Raw genomic sequence first — 10,594 nt, forward strand, 5'->3', positions numbered from 1 at the left:
TCAAGAATACTCAAATGATTTATTACGTTTGCCAAAATGTGCAGTTTACAACAGAGCACACTGCATGGAATATCCCACAATGCAATGCACAATGTTAGCCGCAAGGTCTTTCTTGTTTATTTGATTGGACTGCCAAGATTTAAAACATTTTCATTTGATAAACAAAAAATGCTAAATAAGTTTATATTACTAAGATGATAACTTAATGTCACTTCCTGTATTAACCATGCACAAAGTTTTGTGACAACAGTATAGCATACTACTGCTATTTCTTATTGCTGCATGACACATTCTGTTTCACACTAATAAGTAATTGCAATCTGCACACAGCCATCATTTCTAAGTTTGTAAAGTGAGCAAAATAGTAATATAATTAAAAACGTATTTTAAAAGAATACAACTGTGTCAAATTAGTACTTTATTGTACAGTACATGTACTTACAGTGTACTTATACAAGAAAGTACTGGGTATTATATGGTGACTACATGGGTTACGGTTAGGTTTGGGGTAGGTTCAGGTTTAGTATCTCGTTATTACCCAGTTATTGTAACTGCTGTAATAACTACATAGTATGTACACACGGAACAGGACTGTAAAATAAAGTGCTACCTGCATTTGCATATGACATATTTACACAGTAAGTATATTCCCATTATCTTTCTCACTGTTTATCTCTCTCTTTCACAATCACTTGTAATTGAAATATAGGGTTGAATTTTTGCACAAAGCTCAAACCAAACTGTACTTCTCAGTCTAGCGTCTTTCCTGATGAGTTGGGTTTGAGTCCCCTTCACAGCCTGTCAATCGCTACAGACATGGCAGAACCTAGCCTGTAATAAATTAGCCTCATTGTTGCCCTTCGATAATGAGGAAGAGTACTAGGAATGGTGCGGGAATGGATTGGGAATGCTTGAGGCAATGGTTTGGGAATGCCATGAGACCAGTCAGCAGGTACTGTGTGCAAAGCTCACAGAAAGATGGTCATTTGGAGAGTGAATGTGTTTTTAATAAAACCAAAATTTCCTGGATCCCAAGACAATCAAAAGAAGAGGTGGCCAAAGCATTCACATTTTCCTTTCTTTTCTTTTCTTTTCTTTTCTAAACCAAACCAAACCCTACTGAGTGGTCTTGCTCACTGTCTGTATAGCCATTTGCCTTCTAAAGATAGAGTCCATACTGAAATAAACCCTTATAATTGACTGATTTAGTACGCTAGATTGGTAGCTACACTGTGCATCACCCAAATAGTGAAGCACATGGGAGACATCCTCACACAAACCACACCAGAGACTTTAAAAGAGTTTGACATTAGGATGTTGCTAAACATACCAGAAACATAGAATAGCATACTAGCATACTATTCTTACTGTTCCATATATATGCCAAATTCGGCTACAATCTGCACATACACATGTATGTAAAGGCAGATGTGAATGTTTGGTCAGTTCAGCAATATCTAACTTGTACTTGCGTTATGATCTGTTGGGTAGCTAAAACCATCTGTGTTTACAGCCTTAATAAGCATAAAAATACATTGGACACACAAATGTTTTATAACATTGCAATTCAATTAAGCAATGTTTATCAAAACTTTTAAAAACTGAATAAAATATTAGCATATTTATTATAAATGTTGTGAGTAATCAGGTGCTCCTTCGAAATTGGATCTCCATAGGATCCCCAAGTGATCCAATTGGCTTAAAGAACTTTTAATGAATACTCTCTTTAGCGCCTGGTTACAGTTATGATACATGTAGTTTGAACTACATTATAATGAAAATGAATGTCTGTTTTTGTAAGCTTACATACTAGCATAGTATGCATACCCGATTAGTCTGATAGCTTAGCTGATACTCTGTGCATTTGCACTCATCTGTTCACAACAATCTTTATTTATTAAGTTTATGAAGTGAAAGAAATTACATTATGTCCAATTTGTTTTATTATGCACTATAGAGTAAGCAATTACATATATGTTTTTAATAAATTAATTTTGTAATTAGTAACTATTAATGATAGTTGAAGACCGAGGGAGGACAATATTTTTTCACAACACCAGCATTTCTCTCAGCTTTTTTGCTGAGCTTTATTTCATAAAGGATACCTAGCTAACAAGGAACGTTCTCACAACGTCACTAATGTTTCTTCATTAAAAGTTATATAAATGCACAAAACATGGAACATTAATATTTGATATACATTCTCATAGCGTTGTGAGAAACGTTCTTAGAACAACATTCTTGGAACGTTCTTATGATGTTATTTGTCCTTGGTGAATGTTCTCATAATGTTGAGAGAAAACGATTTTAGAATGTTATATTTTGGGTAAAAAATGAAATTAGTAGAATGTTGTAAGAAACATTTTAGTAACAGGAAAACTTGATATTTTAATGTTCTTAGAACATTAAAAACTTTGAAATAACATTATATTTTGGGTGAAAACAAAGTTACTTATACTTATTATTATTAAAACAAATACTGGACATTTAAACATTTTAGAAACATTTCAAAACAATGTTCCCACAACGCTTTTATGACCTAAATTTGTTACCTGGGTATGTCTTATGCTGCTTTAGTTATTTGGCCAAGAGAAGGTGTCTTAAAAAGCAGCATAACTGCATATTGAACAGTCTTTGCTTTGGTTGCACATCCATGATACTTTAAAATGCTATCAAATTGGGCAGCTCATTAGACTTTAGAACAGAGCTTATATTTGACTTTCGAACATGTATCTTCACTCTCTCTCTCTCTCTCTCTCTCTCTCTCACACACACACACACACACACACACACACACAATCCATTTACCTTGTTGTATCCTCTATTCTGGAATTCTTATAAGCCACGGTTGCTGCATTTGGCTGCCAACACTCACTCAGAGTAAGATGATAACAGCACAATCAAAACAGGTCTTCTCTCTGTAAAAGCAGTTCACATTGGTGTCGTAAAAGAGGAAAATACTCAAATACATAGAATAAACGGTTTCTTGCTGGCCGACGGCTCTCCAGGGACTATTAAAGGAGAGAGATGTGGTAGTTAGGGGGAAGAGTGAGAGATATACAGCCAGAGAAAACAGTGAATGAAATAAATATAGAGGGATGAAAGCCACATTTCAGAGTGATGGGTTTCAGCTTTTAGCGCTGAACTTTGTTCTGCTCTTATCTGATTTTCGGCGTGTGTGTGGGTCTGTATGAATGCATGTATACGCATGGCTTGCATCCCAGTTTCTTAGAACTAAGTGACACTTTTGAAGATAGTTTGTGAAGAAGTTTTCTGAAGTAACTCTTTCACACACACATATCCACATATAAACTCTGTTTATGACACTTGTGTGTGATGGTGCTCATAAGACAGAAATACTGATACCAAGGTCTCACCAACCGCAGTCCTGGCAGTTCCTCTGAGGTCAGACCATCTGTACCTAAAGACCTCCTCACGAGGATCAAAAACCACCATCAAAACTCCCTCTAAAGTGGTTCACCATCATGACAAAAATGAGAGAACAATAAATACTGCTAGTTTGGCGGATACTTCACAAAACGCTTCCCAAGCTCTCTTTTTGGAGGTAGGGTGGTTCCTAATGACTTTAAGCTGACATGATTTCTGGGAATCATAAATAATCTTTCAAGGTAAGTCAATGTACGTAGCTGTAACTCTTAAAAATAGAGTTTCCAATTAGATCCAGATCCAGAAAGTTTGATGCCACAGGAGTTTATTGATGTACTGCCACATTTTGTGTCAGATCTGTAGTCAATGATCTCAAACACCATTGATTCACATGTGTCATGTGACTAAATGTGACATGGTAAGTGATACATGGAGACATAAACTTCAAGAAAAGTCACAATATCAAAATAAAGCAATAAGCCCTGCGAAGCCGTGATTTACAGTGAATTTATAACAGCTAAGGGGCATTGTTAGGCACGATGCGAAGCGAAGTCCTTAGCTGTTATAAATTCACTGTAAACCACGGCTTCACGGGGCTTATTGCTTTTATAAAACGGTTATTCCAAATACGTAGTAAGGTTTCACAGAATAAAACAGAGCAAATAAAGTGTAATGATAATAAAAACAGTATTCTTCCACCAAACAATGTAGCTCCTCAGAAACAGTTGTGGTTGCAGCAAAGTGGTTGCTGAGCAACACACAGAAGTAAACAAAGGTGTATGTTTGTAGAGTAATTTACAACAGCTTTGAACGCGGCTCAACCAATCAGAATCAAGGACCGGAACTATCCGTTTTATAAATCAAGTTTTTTTTTTATTTACATTAGTGGTTCTACACTCTAAAAAATATTGTTTGGACGCAACAACAAAAAATGTACGCAACAGTTTGCATCATTTTTTTTTAGTTAAGGCAACTTCTTCTGAAATGAAGTTCAACTAGTAAACTATATTGTGCTATATATACTTAGAAAATTGTGTTAAAACTAACAATTATTAAGTTGAATACTCATGAAAATTAAGTTGTTCTAAGTTGTTTTTTCACATTGTTTTAAATTTGATTCAGTCATGGACACTGGTTACAGAAACTACTAAAATATTATTTTTTGATGAAACAACATTTAATACTGCCAGGAAAACAATCTTTTAGCATTTTCAACCAAATGCCTTCTGATTGAAACAGCATGTAAGACAATGTCCAGTGAGTCTGTTCTCAACCTAAGCAAACGCTCTACTCTTCAGCACAATGGTAATCTCATAAAAACCACCAACATAACAGAAACACATTTAAATACTAAAAGAACCGAACACTGAACATTAATAAATCTTCTCCTGTTCTGATCTTGAATAGAAATGCATAAAATATGAGTTTATTTCTACATTACCGCTCATTATTCAGTCACATGCAAAGCATGCTGGGAACCTGAAACGTGAACTTGAAAAAATGAAGTTATGGAGCTAATTACATTGAGTTAGTACAACTTAAATAATGTTTTAAACAAACTAACACAGATATTTAAGTTGAAGTTACACACAGTATTACGTTGATGTAATTATCAACATTAAGATATCAGGACAACTCATAAAAAAATGTTTAAAACTTAAAATGTTTAATTACTTATTTCTAGAGCTTATTTCCGTGATTCTGGATGGAATCTGCCCTTATTTGGTTTAGTTACTTAAATGGTTGTCTTTTTTTCCTTTTCCCAGGTCTGGATTTTTCCTGTTCTGTGCAGAAGAAAGGCCCAGCATAAAGGCTCAGAACCCCGGTCTGGGCATTGGAGATATAGCCAAGAAGCTGGGAGAGATGTGGAACAATCTGTCTGATTCTGAGAAGCAGCCCTTCCTGTCCAAGGCCAACAAACTGAAGGACAAGTATCAGAAGGTGGAGCATGACCTCTCTCAAAATGCTGTTCATTATTCAGTGTGGATAGTGTTGAACAAATGAGCGATTGATTTCTGAAGGGTCCTGCGGCACTGGAGAAATGGCTGCTGAAAATTCTGCTTTGCCATCACAGGAATAAATTGCATTTTAAAATGCATTCAAATAGAAACCATTTTAAATCGTTGTAATACTTTACAATATTACTGGTTTACTGTATTGTTTATTCAGTGCAGCCTTGATTAGCGTAAGAGTTGTGTTATAGTGTTTTGTTTTCTCAGGACATGGCTGACTACAGAGGAAAGGGGAAAGGAAGCGGAGGGGCATCATCTGCCAAATCCAAACCCAAGGATGACGATGATGATGATGACGACGATGAGGAGGAGGATGAAGAAGAGGAAGATGAGGATGACTAAAGAACTCGTTTGTCCTAATTGGGCAGCAAGTTATTTGTTCGCTGCCAATTAGTATCAGTTAAGTCTGGGTCTAAGAGGTCTTGATGTCAAGGCTGCTATAAACTGATCACCAGTAGAGATGCCCAATGCATGCAAGCTCTGACTTTAGACAACCAAACTTTCTCAGTGCTGGGTTTGCTGGTGGTCCAGTTACAGCTTGCTATTAAACTGCATTGGCAAAAACAAAATATTTCCACACCGTTCAACAATAAACAAAGTGGTAGCAGTACATACTCTTTTAAAACTATTTAAGGTGGTGTGTTTCTGTGTGGCTGTTGACGTAGTTATTTTTTATTTTTTTTTTCTACTCTTCCCAGCTTTCAAAATGCACAATTTGTTGCTATATTTAAAGTTCAGTTTCGTTCGGCCCCATAAGCTTCCTGCATTGTTGAAAGGATGTTTGTGAATTGTGGTTATATTATTATTTGTGTAATTTTGACTGATTACATTGATAATTTTATGTGTGGAGAGTCTAGGGACATTTTCAGCTTTAACCAGAGGCAAGTGATGAAATGTTAAGCTGGGGAAAGCTCTTATTTGCACCTTCAGTTTTTTTTTTTTTTTTTATGTCTAGGTGACACTGTGATTTGAAATAAACATGGCATTTTTAGATCTCAAATGATTCAAGCGACTTTCTTATCTGCAAAATGTAGTGTGTAAATACTTGGGGTATTTGTCAATGTTATCAATAAAAGGATAAATGGTTATAGTTTCTTTTAAGAGTGCTCATTTAATTTGGATTTGTTGTCATTCTCTCCAATTAATCATAACTCTGATAATGCATTGACTGGGGTGAGCCACTAGATGTCAATGGAGGGCATCTATTGCACAAACTGTTTTAAAGGCAGAGTAAGGGATTTCTGGTAGTCAATGTTTATATTTGAAATCACCAAAACAAACACGCCTCTACCCCAAAAGGGTCTTGCCCCTATTTTGATAGCTCTGCCCCACATATACGTACGCAACCCAGGCAACGATTAGTTCTGTGAAACAAAGCAAAACCAATGTTACACCGTGTCTACGGACGTGAGCGGCGCGGCGCAACAAATCCCGACAGAAAACTGCTGCCGGGTTCTATTTATGACGTGCTGACACAAATTTCAAATGGTTTTCAACGGTCGTTTGATCGCGTCCAGTGTAGTCAGACTTTAGCTGTTGTAGACACGGTGTTACTCACCTATTGAGAAGAAACAAAGCAACCTCGGCGTCCGATCGCAGGCCTCCGCTCCTTGAGTTCTCTCCAGCGCTGGAAAGCTGATCCGATATTTACACGGGTCCTACTTCTTGCCTTATCTTTCCGCAGACGTTTTCCTCTTTTGTTTTTTTATCCGCCATCTCTATCTTTCTGTCGCTCGGCTCGGCTAATGTCCGTCCCATGCACTGAACGCGCTCTCCTCCACATCACGAGTAGACACGCCCCTTATTGCTGATTGGCTACAAGTTTGTTTTGCGATTCGGCCCGAATCAGTTTTCTAAAGTGTTTTTGAAAAATCACATACCCTGCCTTTAACATCCATAGAACCTTTCCATTGCACAAAATATTTGGAAAATGTATAATGGAAAAAGGTTATTGAGATTATTATAATGTTCTTAACTCTAAGAAAAAAATGGTTCTTTTAAGAACTGTTCACTGAAAGGTTCTTTGGGGAACCAAAAATGGTTCTTCTATGGAAACACTGGAAAAACAAACTTTTGGAAACACAGTGTATATGCCACCTTAAAAGTAAAGGGTTTTGCACTTTACACTTACATTTGAAGAATCTATAATGAAACATCAAGAACCTTATAGTGTAGCTCAAACACTGTATAATGCCAAAATACTGCTGAACCCAAGAGTCACTGAAGAACGCTTTATCTTTAAGAGTTTATACTAGCTATTACTGTCTCTGTCTGAATAAAGGGAGTAAAAATGAATAAACGGAGACAGTGTTTTGTTACGCCCTCATAAAGGGTGGTCTGGTGTCTGTGTTGTCCTTTATCAGATGTCTGTTGTTAGTGGCAGTCGTTTTCTCACGCTTTATCTTCACTGTGATCTCTCTGTCTCTCAGGACTATTTCTCTACCCACCCTCTCGCTCTCTATCAACGCTTCCCATCCTGATGGCCCTCAAGAAGCAGCGGGGGCTTTACAAAGTCAAACACAGTAACGTCAGCAGTGCAGGACAGGCCAGAAACAGCATTCATTGGGATGTTGGTTTGGAGTGAGGTTTGGATGATGGAGACACCTCAAGTTTGAAGAGATCGCTCAGTATCAAGTTTTCAGAAGTGTTTCTGAAATATGGTAAAATGCTGGGGAAAATCCTCCATGAAGGCGGTTGTGTGAACTGCCAAAATGAGGTCTGTCTGCAGAGAAAATATTTGCACAAAGAAATAGAGACCCTGAGGAATGAGAAAGAAAGAGCTTTTTTTTGGAGGTACTCAGTGGTCTGTACTTCTGTTAGGATCTGGTACCAGCCTCAGTCTGACTGGTTGTGGAGTCAGGAAGAGATGCAGAAATACTTCAGTTTGGATGATTCCGTATTATAGACAACACTATCATCGAGCTAAAGTTAGGATGAATTGCTGTGGATCCATTACAAATGACTAAAGTATACTTTAAGCAACACAGCAAGTTTGTGGTGACATTTCTGCAATATATTATGTTGCTACTTGCATTTTTTGCAACACTTTAAAATTGACGCTTAAACTGTGTTTAGTTCTATCCAAAACAGATCAACATGAATCTGGCAATGTTTTATTACTTCGGGTGTAGTACATATCATGCCATTCGTGTTTGAAAATTATGTAGCTCCTACACTTAACCCTATGCTAAACCTAACTGATAGTGTAAACAAAAGCAAACAAGATACACATGTATTTGCTATGAAGCAACCATGCCATTTTAGCCTGTTTTCTTTTGTGCTCTTTTTCTGACTTGCATCGAATGCAATGCTTTACCAGGTGTGCTACCAAGCAAGTTTACTATGTCAAAAATGCCATATGAAGCTGGCTGTATGATGCAAATGATAAAATGTAATAGTGTTCAAATCATGCACTATGGTAAAAGTCATAAAGTCAGTATTTTGCAAGGAATTGTGTGAAAATAAGTATGCCCCGTAATCATAATTTGTGTGAAAAGGAATAAAAGTTGGTGGTTTGCTGCCACTAGTGTTCACCTCAGCTTAAAACAGCAGTGAATTGCATAGGTGTGTTTTTAGAGCTTTGCAAAAAAGTTTTTCCAATGAGCCTATAGGTTGATTTTAAAGAAATAGTTCACTCAAAAATAAAATGGTGTAACCCTTTTATCATTCCAAACCCATATTACTTGTTTTTAAGAATGTCGAGGCTACTATTTTTCGTACAATAGCAGTTGAATAATCTGTTAAACTCCAAAAAGGAGATATAAAAGCAAAAGCTTGTGATTTAAACCCATCATCTTTACTTAATCTGGGAAAACAGACAAAATATTAATCACTTTGTTAATCAATATTTATTTTGGTCCAATCAATACTCTTTAGAATAAGCATGTCCTTCCCCCAATACCACCTGCCACTGACTAACAATAGCTAGTAGCAAATCATGGCTTTGCTGAGCTGTGATGTAAACTGATGTCAATTGGCTATTACACACAGCTGTTTAGTTCACATGCGTGTGTGTTTGGGTGTGTGTGGTCAGCATGTGATCAGTGACTCTAGCTGAGAGAGTAAAAGTTGATGCTCAAGTGTGTGTGTGGGTGTGTGTAGGGTCAGGTCAAGGGTCACTGAGTCCTAATCGACGCAACTCTCCATCCACAGACTCCTCACTGCAGGCATCGTGGCAACAGGGGTCAGCGGGGTCCCTAGGGTTACCGGGGGTCAGGGGATGGAAGAAGATGGGCCACACAGAGATCACTCTCACAACTTCTGTCACTCCAAATACTCTTCATCTCTTCAATGCATTCAGTAACCTCGCAAAGACCCCATGAAAAGGTCTGACAAGCAGTTTTTTTTTCTCTTTGTTGACGTATGTCCTATATAGGAAGTTGGGGAGGGATGTACTGATGAGCTTGATGGCCCTTCATATTAGACTTTCCATTCACCTTCGTTCAAAAGCATCCAAATGTGGAAGGAAAGTTTATTTATTTATTTATTGACCTTGCAGATTTCTTTAACCATTTTTTTCCACATTATTTTTGTTCTGTTTCCTCAAAAGAGAATAATATAAATATGTGTATTTATTACAAGTTAATTTATCATACTGATGGCCTCAAACTTGATGTTAATGACACCAAACACCATTGGTCCTCATAACTGATCATGCAGAAAGTTGAAATTCCTTAATGTACTTTACTGAGGTGAGTCTGGAAATGACCACCCTGTACACGCAATTCACGATTGTACAAACTGTTTATTCGCACAATTTACCCACAGACACTGGTTTTAGTCTAATGGCCATTGGTCTTAAAAGCCCTGTGTGTCTGTATCCCCCTTTTCCTCAGATGTTCTCAGCAGAAACCTGTCTTTAACACATCCAGGTTGGTAGAAGGGCCATTACACAGCATCTAAACATGTGAGGCACGCAAACACTGAGCTGGGATTGTTAACGGCAACTTATATTCACATCCATCCTCCATTTATTGCGGCTGGTTGTACAACCAGGTTGTTTATAAAGCATTAAATCAAATAGTTTATTAAAGAAAACACAACGTGTACATGAAACAGGGACCACACAGACAGACTAGAGGCTAATGTTCATACTGAGGTGCATCAGCTCTGTTTGGAAGTCAGATGTAAATATAACATGTCAGTAAAATGGAAATGTTCATTTAATTTAATGCTGTTATATGTTTAAATCTGGA

General features: G+C 37.2%; 1 long non-coding RNA gene across 1 annotated transcript; it reads left to right on the forward strand.

Annotated features, from left to right (window-relative positions):
• The first annotated feature begins 5,136 nt into the window (after positions 1–5,136).
• On the forward strand, positions 5,137–6,399 carry LOC107710243 (uncharacterized). Its single transcript, XR_001636571.1, has 2 exons — positions 5,137–5,328; positions 5,607–6,399. It is a non-coding gene; the product is annotated as an uncharacterized LOC107710243 (long non-coding RNA).
• The last annotated feature ends 4,195 nt before the right edge of the window (positions 6,400–10,594 follow it).

Source organism: Sinocyclocheilus rhinocerous, unplaced genomic scaffold (assembly GCF_001515625.1).
Source record: "Sinocyclocheilus rhinocerous isolate Xijiao unplaced genomic scaffold, SAMN03320098_v1.1 scaffold1167, whole genome shotgun sequence".
NCBI classification, from domain to species: Eukaryota; Metazoa; Chordata; class Actinopteri; order Cypriniformes; family Cyprinidae; genus Sinocyclocheilus; species Sinocyclocheilus rhinocerous.